Below are 21,307 nucleotides of genomic sequence, written 5' to 3' on the forward strand. Positions count from 1 at the left end.
CTCGAGACTTAACATGAAGGTTCTGTATTCCATTATCAATGCCCCATGACACTCATATTCCCCAAAATGTAGGTGTTTCTTTTCAAAATGAATCAAATATTTAAAAAGTAAAAAAAATTGAGATTCTGGCCGTTTGTTTTCCCTTTTGGCACTAATGTTAAGAAAGAACATCAACAGATATTATTGCTTTTTGGCTTGGCTGTTAAACAACAGTCTCCTCTATGGTTTCATATGTTTATTATAAAATCTTAGTTGTCACATTACTCTTTGACAATTAAAAGCAGCACAGTTTTCTTTTATTCTTTACTTCATTACAGTATAACAATACCAGCCTCTAAGCTGCAGTTGAAAAAACAAAAACAGAAGAGAAAGGACATAAATCTCAGACAAAATTATCAATAAATTTACAAAAACTAATTCCAGTGCTGTTAATCCCACTTACTGACAAAGGCAGATACAAACAAGCTGCTACACTATCAAGTTTACAGCTGATGGATTCCAGCCTACTCCAAAATTATGTCTATATAAGATGTTCACAATAGCATATAAAAAGTCTAAAATTTATTAAGCTTTCATGCTGATCCCTCAGTCTGGAAAATGTTTGTAAAAAGAAAAAATGCAGTGTTAAGTAAACATTTCAGACCTCAACCTTCTTTATATGCCTTTGAACCTTTGCTTTCATGTGCAATACCTGACAGCCCACTGAGAATAACTGCTGAAAGCCCCAAAGATGGGTAAAACAGAATTTCTGACTCAGGAAATAAAGATCAGCTGAATATGATTCCCATATGGCAAATCAGATCAATGGAAAGCAAGACCAAAATTTACAATATCTATACTGTAGAGTACAACATGGAGGTTGTCTTTTATTGCTAGTAGCAAAACTCCCAGTGGCAAAGATGAAAGCAGACACAAAGATTATACTTCCACTAATGGTGAACTATATATCACACATACACACACACATTTTAGAGTGGATAAGAAAAGATAGATCTATGTTAGTCTTTATTTAGCGCCATTAAAACACCAATCAGCAACTAAAAAAATCAGTTAATTGCATTACAAAACATGAGGATATGTACTGGTCAGATGTTTTGAAAGCAGAAAAAATTCAGAGGATTGGACTACATGATATGAAAAGAAACATTCTTTGGTGCAAAACTCAAACAGCTGCAAGGCTACTTTTGTGATATCCTATGTGTTCGAATGTGAGAAAACGTCTAACAATGTTATTATTTTTGTTTAAAGATTTCCTGCGAAATCTCAGGTCAGGCTTATGTAGATGGTCTTAAAAAGCAAATATAAATCCAATGAAGAGGGTTTTAACACCTTGAGAGATAGAATATTGAAGAAAAAAATAATCACGCAATCCTGAACCTCTGAACCAGCAAATCAAGACACTGACTTCTATTCACAGAGTTCCACTGTAGAAAATCCAAAAGCAATGCTGCTATCTAGCACTAACAGTAAATGTCTGGCAAAGGTAGTTAAAAATCAACCAATAAACAAGTTTGCAGATCTAGGTTTCTTCTAATATTGACAGAGTGACCAGATGTCCCGATTTTATAGGGACAGTCCGATTTTGGGGTCTTTTTCTTATATAGGCTCCTATTACTCCCCGACCCCTGTCCCGATTTTTCACACTTGCTGTCTGGTCACCCTAAATATTGATAATACGGAAATAAACTTGAGGGTGAATTCTCTAAAGTACACCATTGGGAGTTTAGAGAAAACAATAATATGCATCTAATAAATACACCTCTATCCTGCTAGAACGCAACCCGATAGAACATGAATTCGGATATAACGCGGTAAAGCAGCACTGCAGGGGGGCGGGGCTGTGCGCTCCGGCGGATCAAAGCAAGTTCGATATAACGCAGTTTCACCTATAACGTGGGAAGATTTTTTGGCTCCCGAGGACAGCGTTATATCGGGGTAGAGGTGTATCCAAACAACACTCATTAAAAGATCTTCAACTCAATAAGAATGCTTGGTTCCATTTGGTGCAGCACAAGCAATCAATGACATAGTGGAATCCTCTGGTGGCATAGAATCAGTCCATCCAGCTCTTTGCCACCCACCTTCAAAGCTTCATGGATAGAGGGCCAGGTCAAGAAAAGGGGACAGCAATCCCCAGCTACCAGAATCACTCTTTCAGGATGCTCTAAAAGACTTCCTGCAACTGGTCAGGGGGCCCAAGGACTCGGGAGTCTCAAAAAGATGCCTTACAGCAACCTTTTATCTCCTCTGAGCCTCTACAGGTAGGACTCATGGCAACTGAAGTAACCTGGCCTTCCAGGTGGAAGGATACAGTGTTCTAAAACATTTCCAAAATAGTTGTGTATTTCCCAGAATATAGGTTTTACTGACACTCATTTGGGAGGACCAGCATAAGTCACTTGGGATTTTACCATGAGTGAGCAATGCAGCCATCACACACACAAGCTGACAAATACTATACTATATTATGCCACCTCATTAGGTATTCCATATTTATATGCATATTGTCCATTGTACACTGGCAGAAATAGATTGAAATGGACTTTAATCATAATGAGTTGCAAATGCTAGCACTGACAGAGCAACCATGGAACAGCAAGGGACAATCATGCTAATGGAACACTCTGGAGGATCTCCCAAATGGGTGGAGGGGTTGTTGAAATGAGATAGTCATGGGAAAATATGGAACTCAAGTTCCCATAACTCAATTTAAACCCATGAGAAGGGCAATTTAGAACAAGGCATAACAAGACCCCATGGCTGAAAGCTGAAACCAGACAAATTCAAATTAGAAATGAGGCACACATTTTTAACAGTGAGGGTGATTAACCATTGGAACAAACAACCAAAGGAAGTGGTGGATTCTCCACCTTAGTGTCTTTAGATCAAGATTAGGTGCCTTTCTGACAGACCTGCTTTAGCCAAAAACAAATTATGCTTTAGTCAAACAAGTTACTGGGCTTCACACAATGCACAGTCAACTAGTAGAACTCATTGCCAGGGGACGTTGTGAAGGCCAAAACTATAACTGGGTTTAAAAAAGAACTAGGTAATTTCATGGAGGTTAGGTCCATCAATGGCTATTAGCTAGGATGGTCAGGGATGCAACAACACAGCTAGCGGGATCTTCTCCACCTATGTCCAATGCCCATACTATTAAAAATCTGTGTAGTTCTGGCATCTTCTCTAATAAACCCACCTCCTGATGAATTAAAATCTTGCATGCTACCAGATGTATGGGATACAAACTTTCAATTCAGGGCATTTCCCCCTAGCTAACAGGTACCTGAGTGGCGAATTGTGTGTTGTCTCTCCTTTAAAATCACAGGGAAGCCAAGAGTTTAATCAGATTTTCACAAGTACTCCTGCAACAGAGGCAAAAATTGTGCTGCTTGTAATAAATTTGCATGACTTGGCACACTATGTTCCTAGAGATTTGTTATGGTTTTGTTTTTTATTTAAGAAAATACTTTAACCATTATCAATAGTCAACTTTAACTTCCTACACAAACATACACTTACTGTCTACAGAAGAATTTAAATAAAAATTACAATAGTCTGTATGAGATTACACTGAACTGCAAACAAAAATGGAAAAAGCAATTAATCCACCTTAAGAGAGTAAAAGCTTTAGATCAATAATAATGCTTAACACACATGATAATTTTGCAAGTTGTCACAAAAATGTTTTTTGATTCCCAGAACACAGAACTTTTGAAAAAGACTTCAATTTGCTTAAACCAAAGTTCAAAGATAGAAACAAGTTTTTTGTAATTACTCTACATGCATATTTATGGCAGATTTTTTAGAATAGATTTTTTTTTAACCTCTGCAGATTTAGAGTAGAACTGCAATATCTATGTGAAGTTTCTCAGACTTGTGGAAGGAGCAATGCCTCTGATAATGAGGTAAGAAGGACTGCAATAATCAAATTAGGCAGATCAAAGGTGGGGCTCTCTAGAACCAGCGGATTTGCATTATAACCAGAGCTAACATCAGATTAAAAAAATCTCACCCTTCCAAAGCCCGCTAAAATTTTGTTCAGTAGGTAAGTACAAAATACTTAGGGGATTCTCCATCAGGAAAGACAAAATACAGAATTTTACTTATGTGCAGAATATATTTTTATGAGGCGTGTGGAAGAAGTTTGGTCACACCCAAATTATTTGTTGTTTTACCTAGGACCTCATAATAAAATTTAGACATTTCCCAAAGTGGCATCTACATCAAGCCTGTAGATCAAGGATTCCCATGAGGCAGCTCCCTTTTGCTGGTCTAGAAGGGAAGCAGAAGAAGAGGGAGAGATGGAGCTTACAAAATAAGACTTGATAAAAGGCAGAGCCTCTTTACCCATGGCAGCAAAAGATTCCTTAATATATTTTACAACACAACAAAACAGAAGATTTAGGGGCCATTCAGCCTTTGTTGTGGCCCCAAAAATTATAAACTGGACATTTGATTTTCTATCTTCTGGAATTTGTCTTGCTTATTTAGCTAAAGAACGCTTCACCCTGAACACATGAAAGCGCTTCTTGGTCTGGGCAGAAAACAAAGATATGCCCAGACCCAAACAGAAAAGGTAAAAGAATGCACCAGAAGGGAAATGAAGGAGAGGCTTAATCAGTATCTGGTACTGATATTACATCAAGCAGAGATGAAACTTGCATTAAAGAATTATCCTCCAGGAGGGAGCAGACTAATGAGAGGACTGCTAGAAAAATGGCTTAAAGGGTGAGGAACCACAATGAGAAACCTGAGCTCAATCAAAGATCAAAAGGGAGTAATTTAGATTTCAGCTGTCCTTAAACAAACAAACAAACAAACAAACAAACTCTCTCATCGCACCACAGAGAAGCAGTCCACGTTAGCCCATAAGACCCATATGCAGCAGCTGCTTGGCTCTTCAAGCAGCTGGTGCCCAGGTCTTTATTCAACATGTTGTGAAAGAATGTTAGGAACATCCCCTATAAAATGATTTAATTGTATATCCTTGTATCAAGACCTGAAGGAAGCCTAGATTCTAATATACAGAGAACATAATAATCTTACATATATGCAGCCATGTGTGTTCAAGAACTGACCACATACTGGGTCCTTAAGATGGGTCCTGCTTGAGGGAAAGACTAAGAATTTGAACTAGGAGCTGAAGAAACAAGAGTCCCTGGCCAACCCAATGTAGACTGTCAATCAACTTTGGCTGTAAGGCTGCTCTGCCAGTAAGACAGTGTCTAGTCCCAGGATCAAGAGTCCCAGAACCTGAAGGAGAATACATCTACCTTTCTGCTTGAGTCAGAGCCCCTCAAGTCCAACTACAGAGTTCCAATTTGTGGCCAAATCCAGAGGAATGCTGACTGATACAGTTCCCATTCTAATGGCTCAATATGGCTCCAACTCAGTCAGTCTGCTGGGGTTCTACATTTCAATTCCAAGTAGCTGTCCAAAAGAAACATGAAATTTCTTTCCATCCATAAGATGATTCTCTGCAATGATGATTCTCCACTGGGTTTTCACCATGCCCCTGCTATTTATGCCCCTTAATTGTTGATAATATTACAGGGGTGAAGTTGTCCCAGTTGAAGTGATGAACTGCATGCCAAATACTGAGGCCTTTAGTATGTTCATTATTCAGTCATAAACAGCCCTTTCCAAACCTGAGGTCCCACCCCAAAAGACAAGTATCAGAGGGGTAGCTGCGTTAGTCTGGATCTGTAAAAAGCAACAGAGTCCTGCGGCACCTTTAAGATTAACAGATGTATTAGAGCATAAGCTTTCGTGGGTGAATACCCACTTCGTCAGACGCAGCTTATGCTCCAATACATCTGTTAGTCATAACGGTGCCGCAGGACTCTCCCCAATAGACATTTACCTACTTCAACTACTATCCAATCAGGAATTAAGAGAATAGTTTAAGGAGGACTCTTGTCTAATTTTCTCATCCTGTAACTGCAAGGCAGGGATAAACACAAGTTGGATTATGGTAACCAATTGATGGAAAAGCATTGGGGAGGACATTTATGGAGCCATATTTACCTTGTAATAGCCATAAATTCATTATCAACCCTGGTACCTACACATATATCCAGGATGTAAGAGAAGTTGATTGGTTCAAGAAGATTATTTGTGCCTCTATTTCATAAGCCAAGAGAAGTACCATGGTAGACCAAGTATCATAGCTCCAAGATAAACTAATTCCTGAAAGAGTGACAGATTTCTTGATTTGGTTTATCCTGCAACCATTAAATTCTACAAACGATTATGACCTGCTTCACAGGCTCTCTCTTTTTTCATTTCCGGCCTCAAAAAAAAAATCATCCAAGTACGAGTAGATTATGGGTATCCTCTCTGGACAGCTATGCAGAGGTGAGCTGGTGATGGTTTGCGGGAACCGGTTGTTAAATTTAGAAGCCCTTTTAGAACCGGTTCGACAACCGGTTCTAAAAGGGCTTTTAAATTTAAAGTGGCACCTTAGGTGACGACTCCGTGGGGGCTCCGGCAGCTCCCTGCCCCGCCCCCAGATCACCTCCACTCCGCCTTCTCCTCCCCCCCCGAACGCGCCACCCCACTTCTCCTCCCCCCCCGCCTGCTTCCCATAAATCAGCTGTTCACGCGGGAAGCCTAGGAGGGCTGAGAAGTAAGCAGCGGCTTTGCACTCAGGCCCAGGAAAGCTGAGACGGAGCAGAGGTGAACTGGGGTGGGGGGGCACAAGGAGGGTTACCGTGCCGCAGCAGGTAACCTCCTGCTCCCCCCCCCCGCTACACTACCCCACCCCTAGGAGCCAGAGGGACCTGCCGGATGCTTTCTGGGAGCCACCCCAGGTAAGCACCACTGGGACTTCGACTCCCCACCTCGCCCCCTGGCAGGTCCCTCTGGCTCTTAGGGGCGGGGCGGGGCGAGGTGGGCACCCACTACGGTGGCTGACAAGACCCTTCCGCCCGGCCCCTGAACTCCCAGCCGGGGAGGCTAGTCCCCGGCTGTTCTCCCTCCCCCCGCAGCTTCATCTCGCCCCCCCGCCAGCGCATGCTCTGGGCGGCGGGCTGCGAGCTCGGCCTGACCCAGTGCTCCAGGTGCTGCGCAGTGGCGACGCAGCCTGGCTCCAGCCGAGCGGTGCGGCTGAAGCGCCACCAGCCACCAGTGCTCCACGTGGTGCGTGGTGGCGGCGGCCTGGGGCAGGAGTCCTGGGGGGCAGGCTACTACCCCCTCTTGGGGTGAGGAGGGAACCGGTTGTTAAGATTTTGGCAGCTCATCACTGCAGCTATGGCCATACCACCATCACCACCGAATCCTTCATGGGCGTTATCCAGCCTTATGAGATAGTGGTTTTCTTGTTCATCTCTATTGTATTTGAAGTCCAACTCAGTAGCTACAAGAATGAAAGAGTTATCCTTTGACATAGTGTAAAGACACCTGACAGGTCTTGGAAACAACAACAATGCTTTGGACAAGAAAGGACAGAGAAGTGAACCAGGAAAATCAGTCTGTCGGTCACAGCTAGCTAGAATAGGTTCACCATCCCCTTTCTGCTTTGGAAAGTTGTATCAGACTAAAAGTGTAGACCACTTGCTTAACCCATGCCCTTAGACTATCCTTTTTGAAAAGTCTAATTTCAGATCTATCCAACTCCCCATCAGAAGTTAATTCAAATCAATAATGGTCACTTGAGGGCAAAGCGTTATCTTGAGAGGAAAGCACTTGGTCTACCCGAGGGAGATTAGCCTCAATGGACAAGGATCCATTTCACATCCAAAATAGTTCCCCTCTGAGGGCCTAACTTACTTCTGTAGCTACTGTGCTTATAGTAGGACTCAAGTCACAGGCTAATGAGCTCAAAGTGCTTTCACCTAGTTAGTGGTAAATGTCGAATTGATGAGCTTAAAGGAGTTGGGTCTATTTTCACTGAACTCAAGAAAGCTATTTTTTAAATCAGTTTTCCTATGGCTCACCCCACTATGGTGTCTATGCACCTCCTAATAATTAATTAATTTATCCTCACAACACTGAGACTAGGGGACTCAGCCAAAGATATACAAAAGTTGCATCTGACCCAGGAACTCTACCCAGATCTTCCAGTCTAGCACCTTAACCACAATACCGTCCTTCTTCACAATGAGGGAGGGGATATAGTTTACTCAGGAGCCAAAATGCCTGTCTTGTGGTTGTTTAAAATAAAACTGGGACACATACTGAAACTGGAAGTTACTTTCTCTCAGGACTATCCTTACCCACTGCAGAACAGGAACATATCTTGTGGGCTTTCCCCCAGGAGAGTGTTCTAGTGAACAGGAGGAGAAAAATAAAACTAAAAACACTCCTCAGATCAAATCACCCTATGTAAAACTAGCTAAATCTGATCACCTACAATACCTTCTCCCAAAAAAAGGGGAGGGGAGGAGGGAAAAATTAACAAAGTAAAAAAAACTAAAAAAAAAAAAAAAACACCCTAGCCAGCAAGAAGAGCATTTTCCATCCACCGGAAAGAGAAAAACAGCTGAACACAGTCAGCCAATCAGGCCCCTGGAAAATGAGCGAAGGTCCTTAGAGTTATTTTTTTTTTCTGAGCTCTCTAGACTAATAAGGAAGTTTCTTCCACACACTCTGATATGGGCTGGTATTAAGAAGTGTTATGGGGGGGAAGCTCTTTGATTATACAGATATTCCTTTTCACTCATGACAAACACTACACATCATTCTAGATATCTGATAAAAATCATTATTAATATAGATCTCTCAACAAATCACACATTTTAGCAGTGCAATGGAAGGAAGACAACCCTTCGCTCCACAGATGTGAACTAGGAATAAAAGAGTGTGCAATTTAGAATTATCTATCTTTAAATCCGTTATATTGCTTTATCTTAAGATCTTCAAAAGTCACTATTGGTTCACACTCATTTGTCAAGAACAGAACAAAGAAAAGATTTGTGGCAGTTTTTCAAAATTCTGCTTAAAATTTTAATTTTAGGTTACTGTGTTTGAAGCCTACTAAATCACAATTATTTTGTATTTCATCAATCATAACTGATGCCTTGTTTTTTATATACAAATATATATAAAGAGTAGTAAAACTTCTCGGAAACAATGATTTCCATCAGGTCATGGACTACTCATAAAACAATAATTGGAAAATAAAACAAATCTTTTCAATATGTTGCATTGCCTTAACAGACAAACACACAAAGAGTGAGAACAAATTACATTCAGACACTAATAGAAATAAAACTTGGGGAGTTTAACATTACTCTACTTACTACTCATTTATAAAACTCCCTGAACAAAGGTTGTCCCTAATTCCTAAACACATTAAAAACACTTAATATAATGTACATTTTACTGCAACACAAGAAAAAGTTAGCTCCCACAAATAGCCTTATAAAGAAAGTATAATATCATGGAGTTAACACAAGCCCCGCTGAGTCAAATCTATTATAAACCAAAATCCCGAAAGTACCTAAAATGGCACAAATAACAGAATCCTGTAGGGTTAAAGCTACTGCAGGGATTGAAAAGTTGACCAGATACCTATTAGCCAGAGAACTAAACCTGCCAGCTACAATCAAATATGAAACAAACACAAGTAAGGTCTATGGAGAACACCTCCAGTTCATCAGCTGCTGTGAAGCTTTCCAGAGTAGCAGCAGAGTGAAACCTTAGTTTCACTGCTACATACACAGTTCTGAGCAACAATGGTGAAACTGGCCAGAGGCTCATTAGTTTCATTCTGCTGCTGCAAATAAATAGCAACTGCAGACTGCTTTGTCTGAAAAATAAATCCTGAGGAAACCACCTTGCTGAAGAACACTGGATTTTATTTTTTGATCTGTTGCTTAAACATTCAAGAGCGGTGTCAATTTCAACTGCAACAAAAATATTGTGCAACTGCAGAATACTTAGTTCTAATTATGGTAATGTTGCAGGTGATTGTATGAAAGATCTTATATTTGAATAGTTTATTCCAATTTTTCACACTCAAATTGGTTTAAACCCAAAGTAATTCAACGGAAGTAACTTTTGCTGATAATTCAATTTGCAACAAAATTGTGCCCTATATAATGGTATTTTTCCCCTTCTGGTAATAATTTCCTCAGTTACAAAGAAGCCAGGAAGAGTCAATGGATATTAGAATATATTCATACAAACCACACTATAGTCATACAAACCACACTAAACAGTGCCATTAAAAGAATCTTAGGTTTCGATTTCAGTTATCTTGACTCAGATACAAACTTATGGGCACTAATATAAGAACCTCGATAGAAATGCTCAGTTACTGGATGCCTACTATGATAGTCAAATGATGTTAAAGTAACATCTAATATATATCTAGTTATAGGAGGCTTATTTTTAAATATGACTAACTTTGCTTTTCCAACATATCTTTATTTAAAATGAGTATGTATAAGTACATTTTTAAAGAAGTATTTGTACTATATACCCCGAAATCTACACCCCTGCAACTGATGTATCAGGATGCCCTAGTTGTTAATATTCATTGATTGTGTACATGGAAATGAACCCCTAAGTGTATTGAAATACTATGAAAAAGTAATTTCGACTCCTCTTCAGGAGCTACAACTTGGAACATGTGGTTCCAAATGAAAACCATTCCAACAATCACTTGCTAGGACTCCCACAACAGTTAGTCTAAAGTCCTATGTTTTACAAAATAGTGAGAACACTTCTCACTAGTTGTTTTAGGCTTTTTATGGGGGGGAGTTATGGAGGTGGAAGGAGGTTAAGAAGGCATCAAGAGCATGCTTGGCACAGGAAAATATATAGAGAGACAAGCAACTTTCATTTGGATAAACACAGGACATTCTGAAAGGTCAGCATGATAGGAACTGACAAAAGGTCCTCAGCAAAGAAAAGATACTTTGAGTATCAGCAGCACTTGCTTAGGACTTGATCCAAAACCCATTGAAGTAAATGGGAGTTTTCCCACCAATTTCAAATAGCTTTGGCTGAAGTTCTTAAAGTTCTTTTAATATAAATGTGTGGTATGAGCAAATGGAGGAAAGGAACAAGTTAGATTTTGAAAGTAACCTTCCTTCTCATCCTAGACATTTTTTTTTTTTTAAGAAAAAAAAAATATCACAAAAACCACCATTAAGTTTTTCAGCGTTGGAAGTTTCTGCTCAAGAAAATCCCATTGCTGAAACATAAGAAGCTTTTTAAGCTGGAACCGAATGTTGCACAGCACTTTTTTTTACTACACTATGCTCATCTATAGGGAATGTTCAGCCCTGCAGTTTGAAGTACACCAAATCCACATAAAAAAGTTGGAAGCCTCATCTACACCTGTCTTAGATCATGTAAAGGTGTGGGTCAGCATCCCGCAGCATGTGTGTCTGCGCACGGCCATACAAAATACCAGCAGAGTTCCAAATCCATGATGGGGGCTTTAGACAGTAACTACAGACTCTCCTCTCTGGACAATTTCTCCCCACTCATTTTGCTATTTCCCAGCCCTCCATATGTTTACTTTGAGGGCACGATCTGGATCCTGGTTATAAGAAATGCTAAACAAATATTTTTAAATAAACCACCTAGCAATTTTACAAGATATATATTTGTACTTGTTTAGATTTATTTTATGCCCTTTCCTGGGCAGCATTAACACAGAATTTTCAGGAGGAAGTCAGCTACCACTTTATATGTCACACAAACCTTTAACTGTTTTACAAGACATCAGTCACCTAAAGCAGAGATGAACAACAAATATTTCTCAGCTAATTTCTCTCTCAATAAAACTTCATTCCTTTTGCTAAGCAGAAGGTTTTCCGAGGATTTATGACACTTTCTGTAAAACTTCTTGTGTTCAGTATATCTTTCTAACTACTATTTTAGCAGTTAGTTTACTGAGCATATCACCATAATATTAAAAGTAATTTAAATTCATTCAGCATTGATAACAAATGAGTTTGAATGAATTTTCTAGGTGAAAACATATCATGATCTTGTAGCTAAGTAGCATCCTTATATTTCTAAATTGTTAGCACCCATATACTCCGTTAATTGGTTTTCAGCTGACAGTTATCTTTACAATAAGCCTACTCAATATCTTCTGTTACATTTATTGTGTTATGCACATGATCATTAGTATTTCTTTTTCTAATAGTATTCCCTCATTAAGTTTAAATATGTTGTTTTTACACAAAGATTATGAGAGCTTATTGATACAACAGAAGAACACGTTTCATCAGCTATGCACATCTCCACAGTCTCTGCATACCTGACTGCATTAGGTCTTTTGCACTTCCATTTTTAGGTCATGTGAATATTGTAAGTACTGTAATGAAACCACAACCCTGTCTGTGCTTTCTCACACAGCAGTGCCTTGAATCATAAATATTTCAATTACTTTTTTCTTAACTCTAAAAAGATACTAGCTTACATTTTCCGTAAACTCTTCACTTTAATTTTACCTCTCTTTATCTTCAAAAGAACTCTGTACCTCTTGTGTCACTTCAGGAAAGTGGTATTTAGATGTGCACTGAGAAAAAAAAAATCTTCACTTCAGGTACTACTAAGTACCTTTCAAAAGGCACATAAAGTCATTAATATCTTAAATGCTTAAATTTTATTAACTCAGAGGAGTCTAGGAACTAATTCATCGCGGTTATAAGTAAACAACTCCAGTGAACTGGGTTCTACCTGCTCACATCAATAATGATATTGGCCCCCAGTTCATAAAATAAATATTTTATGCACATTGTACTTATACAAATCATTATTTCCTTACTTAGAAGAGGTCACGGTCAAAATCTGTCTCATATGTAGTCACACACACAAGTTCTTAGATTTAAAAAATAAATCACACCACTTTTATTTTTCTTCTGTACATCTGAAGTCCTTCTATTTTTGTCATCAACATTTACCCACCATCTTGTTTTGCTACCTTGTGTCATTGCTGGATTCTAAACAATCCCATGGGAGGTTTTTCGACTCGTTTCCACACATACTCCCCATCTCTTCCTTATTTTTGCCCTGTCACTTTCTCTTCCAAAGCTGTAGCAGCTTCCCACAAATAACCATTTCAATTTCCTATGAATTATTTTTACATGTTAAAACTGTAATTTCCAATTTAATTATAAAACAATGAAATATCAACTACAGGTTTTATTACAAATGTATTAAACATAACTTTTTTTTTTACTGTTTGACTCAAATTCCAGAACAATGCAGTGAGACTTCTAAACTTTAGTAATGATAATGACAAAAAAAAAAGAAAAAGAAAAAATTGAGATTCAACTTTGTTTATAGCTAGAATGAGGATTGACTGAATGATACAGATTAATGGGATACAGAGCATTTCACCTGTGGGACATTGTTCTAGTCACTCCTGATGTTGGGTGGATTCAAAATCATCATCTGACAGCTCCTTTGTAATTCACGGTTTCAGAAATGTTTTGATAGCATTTGGCCAGTTTTTAATGTAGTGTCTCTCACCATCTGTATGCATACCTTGTTAGCAGCCTGTTAATATGAAAACTGAACTGTCCCCTCACTCTTCCAGTTGGTCCCACTGCAGAAGCACAGCAGTATGGAAAGCCTGCACAGTCACTCTCCTTCCTTCTATGGATCGAGACCGCTGCTATCATTTTGATAAAATTCATATATACTACTACTAAGTTCATTTTTTTAAAAAATAAGAATGATTAAGTACATATCTAGTAAGTGCATTTTTAAATATATTACACATTTTGTTTCAGATTACAATAAAGGATTCACTCTGACTTGAAATGTTGTTTAAAAAATTGCCGATTTTGGACCCAATCCAGTAAAAATATGTCCAAAACTTTCTAGGCCTTAAGTCGCAGTATGCCAATCTTTCCAGGATGAATGCCAGCCCATTGAGTGCCCAGAAGAGATGGACAAGCTCAGCATCTGGAGCTGCCAGGGTTAAAGAAGAGGAATTGGGAAAGAGAGGTGCTCATGGAATCAAGTTCTTCCTTTCTCACTTTTTGTTACTCCCTGTCCTGGGACTGTGAAATGCTGGCAGCCATGGAGAGTTACTCCAGAAATGACTGAATTCACTCAGCTATGCAGGATCAAAAAGGCCAGCCTATGGATTGGTTTTAAAATTATAATCTTATATTAGATAACTCTCCCAACCCCACCTGCAGTATCAGCACTGATAGTCATGAAGATCCCAGTATTTTCAGGCTATGCAACCACAAAGCTTCTTCGAATACTAAGGGGGCGCACAAAGCATCAGAAACTGAAGAACAGACTAATTTTCCTCTATTACTAGGGAACAGGTTCCAAAAACGCTGAGCAGTGGTGCATCAGAAATCATATAGGGCCCATGAAATTTAAATTACAGAATTGTACACAAAGCACACAGAAATAAGAATATCAACCAAATATATAATAAATAAAATTAATAATACAAATAAATAAAAAAGGTGACAGTAAAAGTCATATAAAATTTCAGTTAAAAAATGTACTGTCTTCCTTTACAAAAAAAAAAAAAAACTCCATAGATATCGGTCATAAATACCTTTTGCTGAAAGTCTAGAAAAAGCCTCATTTGCATTGTTCCACTCTCTCTAGTAATATGATGCATATTATATAAAATCTGTGAAATATATTTTTTTAAAAAACATCTTGAAATCATAGCTTTCCAGTGGTATGAGGAAAAGGTGTGCTTTCATCACAACAAAAGTTTACCATATAACATTTTTAAATATTGTAATTAAGGTCCCAATATTGTAACCAAAATCATGGTGCTGCAAAGATTTATGTGCGCATTTAAGTTTATGCAATGTGAGTCGACCCACGGATGTGAACAGGACTACTAACAATGCATTAATCTAAGCAGGATCAGGGCCCAAACCCCCTCTTATTTAAATATTATGGACCTGATCTGCTGGAGTAACTCCACTGCAGTCAATAGGCAGATTCATCCCATGGACACAACAGAGAAGTGGGGAGGGGAAAGGGTAATGTCAATCTTCCTGTACTCAAGGGGGCAGCTGTACCGGAGAAGAGTAAAATTCATCTCTCCTCACCCCAAGGAAAGGGTCTTTAAAAATCTGGTCAGAATTGTAATTCAGGCCACTTTGGGGGCTGAACCAGCTGGTCTCAGAGTTCCCAGCAGTGAGGATTCTGGGCAGTTTAAACTGCTGTGGCCCTGCTCCAGGTGGAGTTATTGCTAATGACTCACCTAACTGGTTTTAGCCATACTAAATTGAACCCAACTGAGTTTGTAAAACCAATGTAATTAAGAGTAAAATCAGATCCAAAATCTTGAAAACATGAAGAATTAACCTATTATTATGGAAAAATACACTTAATTATAAATCACACTTTATAAGCAAAACAGCATCCCTCTGGGATTTTAAAATGTATTTATACGTAACTGAAAATTAACAAAGCATACATGTAACTCTTATTCTTTAGGCTACTCTAGCTGGCTTTATGTACAGAATCTATTCCATTCAAGAGGGATCCATTGATATTTTTGTTGATGCCTACATGGATTCTTGAGGGGGAAAAAAAATTATCCCGCAATAAAAGGAAATGCTATTTAACAACTCAAAAAATCTGTTTCTCTCTTTGCGCGCATACACAAACACTTAAAAGCACCCACACAGATACTGTGACATAGTAAGTCACTGTGCTCTAGAAACTCTGTGATGTCAGCACACCTTCATTGCTCCTGAATGCACCAGGAAATTAATTAAAAGTGTGTGATTATTAGCAATGGTTAGCTATGCTAGTACAACTACAACTAAGCATTGTGCCATTAAATGGACTGAATGGCCATACTCAAGGCACATTTAAAGTATGGTACACAGAATCCAAGGGAAATAGCTCTGACTTCTAGAATAAGCTTTACCAACATATATATGTTTGTGCGCATGTGTGTATATATACACAGCACTCGGCCTCTGTGTGTGTGTGTGTGTGTGTGTGTGTGTGTGTGTGTGTGTGTGTGTGTGTGAGTGAAGAGAAACACTCTCAAGCTCTAGCCTAGTTATAGAAAAGGCACCATCATCGCAAACTCCAGCAACTGAAAAAAGAAAAAGAAAAAAAAGAAAGAAAAGGGAAAACCAATCAGTCTGCATGTATTCGTATACATCCCTGGAATCACTTTGCTATGTATTAAAAAGGACTTAAAACACAGGTTGATACAATTTGTTCAATATTTTAGTTTAATATGCCTTAGAGCAGGAATTCAAAGCATTTTACTAAATGGATTCAAACATTGTCTAGTTTCACTACAACATTTGTAATTTGGTACCTACTGCTTAAATGTTATTTTGGAACATCAACCCAAACTACACCTTGGTGTATGCCACACCTGTAGACTACAGAGAATCAGAGACTACTTTCACCTACTTCAGAGGTAAGAGCACACAAAGGTTATCACTGCCACTTTTACATCTGGTCTCTCCCTTCTAACCAAAAGGGTCCTGCACTTAAAATGCAGACCTAACAAAAATGAATAAAGGAGAGAAGCAAAAACTAATACAAATCTACATCAATAAACATCTGTGTCTGACAGAAAGTAAAATCACATAAAAAGTTTATTCCAAAGTGAAATGTTACTAGCCAATTGAGAATCTTAAAAAAGGTGGCTATTATTAACTGATACCTTCTAAGCCTACTGCTCCTTAGCTTTTTGAGGTTGATCTAGCAATTCTTAAAATATAAATTAAAAAAAAAAAAGTACAAATTCTAGTAAGAAAATAAGCACTTCTAACTGCTAAGCTCAAATATGAGGAAAACCCCAAAATGAACAGTTAAGATATGTTTCTGGAATCTGTAGATTATAAATTAGATTAATAAATTTAGCATATATAACTTTTTCTATAAACTCAGTCTTTCTAATGTCAAAACTTTAAATAATAGTATAGGAAAATATCAAGTCAAAATGGGTCAAAAATTAAGGGTGTCCCTTCTGCAAAGGGATAGTTGTGAGCTATGTTGTGGTAGTTGAGGAAAAAAATAGGTAATTGACATTATTTCTAGCACCACTGTCCCAAAGTTTAAAAAGAGTAATCAGTTTGAGTGTACCAAAAATTAGCATTCAATTTTTGTAATGGAGTTGATAGTATTTGAGTTTAACTGTGATTTACAATTTTCTCGACTAACAATCATCCCATGAGTAGTTCTTAGTGACCTGTGTCCTAAATCACTTTCAATTCATGCACATAAATGACCTCTCCATGATTTAACTCACAGAAGAACAACATGAAGTGACTCACACCACTATTTCTCTTTCACACCACTACTAGAATTAAACTGCTCCAACATAAGTCTAGTAAAAACTCTGAAGGGAAGAGACAAAATAATACTTTGCATTTAACAAATATTAATAAATAATCTTCACCCCTGTGAAATAGGCAGGTAGGTGGCATTACGTTAATTTTGCAGATGAGCAACAGACAGTGAGGCTATGTTAACATTCCCAAATCCACATAGCAAATCACTGGCAACACTAAGATCAAAACGCAAGAGTTCTTGTCTCTCGTCAGTCTGCTAGACCAGAATGCCACTTGCCCATGCAATGCTGAACCAGATATATAGCCTCAAAATGTGAACGGCAGTTTTTAATTCACTTAAAATCAGTCCTGAAAACAAGCTGAAAGTGGACATAAAGTAAATTTTATGATTACAGTTTTGTCACTTAAGAACATACCACTTTTCTAACTGATAAATCCATAATATAATTTATTTCAATGCATTTTAACTGCAGAAATTCATTTAAACTGTATAAGCAACAAAAGATTAATTTATGTTCTAAAATTTCAATATTTGAAGGAAATGAAACCTGGAGATGAGTACAGTTGTGTAAATTAGCTCTAGCACAAACATAATATCATCCATTTATTAATTAAAAATACCTAGCTCTTATGTAGCACTTTTGATCTTTTGAGCGCTCTATAAACATTAACTTGGTTGGTGTTTAAAGGATCTCTGGTAATTGTATACAACTTTTCAAACAGTAGTAAGGCACAAAACAAGATTTTCTTCCTTATATGATGCACACACCTTACCGAAATAAATTAAAATTTCTGGGACAAAATTAAGAACCACTGGTGTTAAACTAAAAAAACCCCAAGTGTGTATAAATTGTCATTGGCCTGCAATAGTTCAAACTTATTATTCAGTGTTAAAGCCTAATGTAATGGGAGGCCTCGTTCCAAGCAACTACTGGCTGCTGAATATTACCAAAATTGATTACAGTAGCAGATTATACATCACTTTAGATGTTAATAAATTGACTGGCATTCAGATTATTATACATATTTTGAAAAACACTTTATTTGAAACCCTCTTCCCTTCTCTCAAGTGTTTACTGATTTGGGTAGTTAGCTAAATAATTTAAATGCACAAAAATATCACACCACATTGTCATTTTGCACAACTATGTTAAAAATAGCAATATGCTACAAAGAGTTTATATTGCAATCTATGTAACTAATATGATCAACTGAATTTAGACATCAGGTGAAAACACGCATTTTTTAAAAAATCCTTTTTAGAACACTATGATTTATACCTAACGCATATGGATTTAGTGCAGCATCAAAGAATTGGGTTTAATGAGTAACCCTTATTTTCTTCATAGCAACATTACTACCAACAGTATCTTTTCCTTGACAGATTTAATTTACTTGGTAAAGAAAAAACAAAAACAGCAGCTAAATCTCATAAAGTTTATTTTTAACTTCCATTTTTCACAAGATAACATGAGTACCCTCATCCACTACGCAACTTCCTAGCTTCAAAATGTTAATCAAGCTACCAAGGGCCTGATCCAAAGCCCACTGAAGTCAATCCCACTTACTTCAGTAAGCTTTAAATCAGGCTCTAAAGCAGCAAGGGGATGCAATAAAACCCATTTGGAAAGTGTGAGTCTCTGTTTAAATATATTTTTAAAAGGCTCTTAAAAATGAAAATGCTCCCCAACTCTACATTACTGCATGCTCTGGCTTCTGTGGCTCAACTTGCATTCTCTTCTTCTAGACAGAGTTGACACTAACTTTAAATAGTCAGTTTAGGCACGTTTTTAGAAAGAACACTTCACTGGTGTTCTGTCTTGAGCAGTTACTGCCATCTGTTATGTATATATTTTCCCCCCATATACAGACTATAACTCTCTCAACCCCAATCCAATTGTTACCTCTGTCTTTTTCTCCCCATAGAAGTTCAATGCTGAAAGCTCACCAATGTAATCAAGGGCTACCCTTTTTAACTGGTTCAGAACCTCTGAAAGTTTGTCTCTTGAATCAGTTACTAGGACCCGGACAGAAATTTAACAGATGAGTAGAGGAACAGAACAAAAATGTCTTTACCTTGATCACTGTAGTTTAAATCTGTGGCAAATTGATTGCAGCAAGTTTTAAACTAACTTAGACCCTGAGCTATATTTTGCATTCAGTTTTTCAGAAAGATCTCATTTCATGTTCACATTCATGCATATGCTCAAAAGAATTTTTAGTTGTGGGAAAGCCCAAAAAACTTGAGCAAAAGGGAGTTAGCATTTGCTCTTTTCTTCCCCTTCCTGTCCTTACACTCATAACTTTAAAAAACAAAGCCCAACATGCCTTACAGCCATTTACCTACTAGATCTCAAAGTCCTCAGAATTAAACTTTCACAAGTTTCTAGGTCTCTGAGTACTCCTGAATTTCAGGAGTGAATTTCAGGAGACTGCTCCCACAACAAACTATGAACTGTGCCTCAGGAATTTCATAGCTCTAACATTATTATTTATTAATCTACAGTTTTAGGCTAACATGTTTTGTTGCTGTTCAAGGTTAACACTAATCCGCCAAGCACATTCAAAAGGCATTGCGAAGGTGGAGAAGAAGGAGACCCAAGAGCGGTAGCGGTAACTGCTTGTGCAGGGAAGATCAATGAGATGCAATAACTCGCCCTGGCCAGAGAGGGTGGATGGCGAACACCTTCCTCAAACACTGCACGTGCAGCTAGTGGGAAGAAGAGGGTTCAGTTCATAGTGCTGGATCTGGCTGAATGCAGGATCAATGTCATAGCTGGTCCCTCCTCCCCCCTTTGCACGCTGCACCTATGGACAGAGAGAGAGACTGAAAGGTGTTTCTCTCTCTCACACACAGATCTCAAAAAGGAGAAACGTGACATGTTTCTTCACCAGGATATACATGCTTCCATAATTTTCCAAAACCAAAAGGAAAGGGGAAACCAACAAGCCCCCTCACTTTGAAATATCGCCCCCCAAAATCTTCCCAGGATGAAGGAAGGATATTTCATTGTAACGCATTTTCTTTATTGTCCATCCAAACTAAAAGTTGTGGTGGGGCTTGTGAAAAGAAAACTCCAGCTTGCAATAGGCGCTTCTAAAATAAAGCCGAAGTTTGGTAGCTTGCAGCACTATTTCCGAAGTACCAAATTAACTGAAGAGCATCAACTTGATCATTCAAACTTTGTGTGTTTCAAACGATAGATGCTATTGTCGGGAGGGCTGCGGGGAGGGAAGTAAACATCTGGGTGTCTGCATCGCACTTTTGAAACGTGTTCGCGCTATCAAGGCAAATTTTTAAGACACATTTCAAACTCTAATGTACGGATAGATAAAAGCATACCAATTAGCCCCCTCCCCCATCTGGCAACTCGCCCTCCACACCCCCGCGTTACAATTTTTTAAAGGGACAAGTGGTACGAGACGCCAAGAAGAAATCTGACACATGTCACATTTGTACCCACCATGCTTAGAGCCGCGGGAGCTAAACTTTCTTGCAGCAGCAAGTAAAGGAGGAGGGGGAGGGAAGGGGAGAATGAAAGTAACAAGTCAAAGAGGAGACTTGGGGCGGGAGGGGGAATGAAACTTACCAAAAGGAGACACGGGGTAGAGCGTCCCGATGAGCGGCCACCGAGAGAGGAGCTGAACTAGCCCCCCCACAAACACACACATACAAAGTCTTTGCAGGAGGAAGAGCGGCGGCGGCTGCCGGGACGCGCGAGCAGAGACACAGGAGGTGAGGGGAGGATTAGACTGCAACAACAAGCTGCAGCATCAATAAATGGGCTGGATATTCCTCCGCAGGCGGCGCTGAGCCCCGGGCAGGGGCAGCAACGGAGGCAGGCTGCGGAGCAGCAGCCCCAGCGCAGTGTCTCGCGCTTTCTCGGAGGCTCGCGCTGTCTCTCGCGCGCTCCCTCCCCCCTGTGTGTGTGTGTGTGTGTGTGTGTGTGGATGGGTGGGTGTGGGTCTGGCTCTGTGCGAAGCGTGTGTGTTTTTTGCTGGGAATGCAACAAAAAAAAAGTGCCCCCACCGACTCCTCTTTGTGGGAAGGGGAGTGAGCGCTCACATGATCGCAAAGT

At 38.9% G+C, this 21,307-nt stretch overlaps 1 protein-coding gene across 6 annotated transcripts in view; it reads right to left on the reverse strand.

Moving 5' to 3' along the window:
• FOXP2 (forkhead box P2) overlaps nt 1-21,099 on the reverse strand; it is a 593,826-nt gene extending 572,727 nt beyond the window's left edge. For all 6 annotated transcript variants that reach the window (XM_054023896.1, XM_054023887.1, XM_054023878.1 and 3 more), the window contains exon 1: nt 20,819-21,099. The gene's annotated coding sequence lies outside the window, so the exon portion shown is untranslated. The remainder of the gene's footprint in view (nt 1-20,818) is intronic.
• Nucleotides 21,100-21,307: the final 208 nt, after the last annotated feature.

This window comes from Malaclemys terrapin, chromosome 1 (assembly GCF_027887155.1).
Source record: "Malaclemys terrapin pileata isolate rMalTer1 chromosome 1, rMalTer1.hap1, whole genome shotgun sequence".
Taxonomy (NCBI): Eukaryota; Metazoa; Chordata; order Testudines; family Emydidae; genus Malaclemys; species Malaclemys terrapin.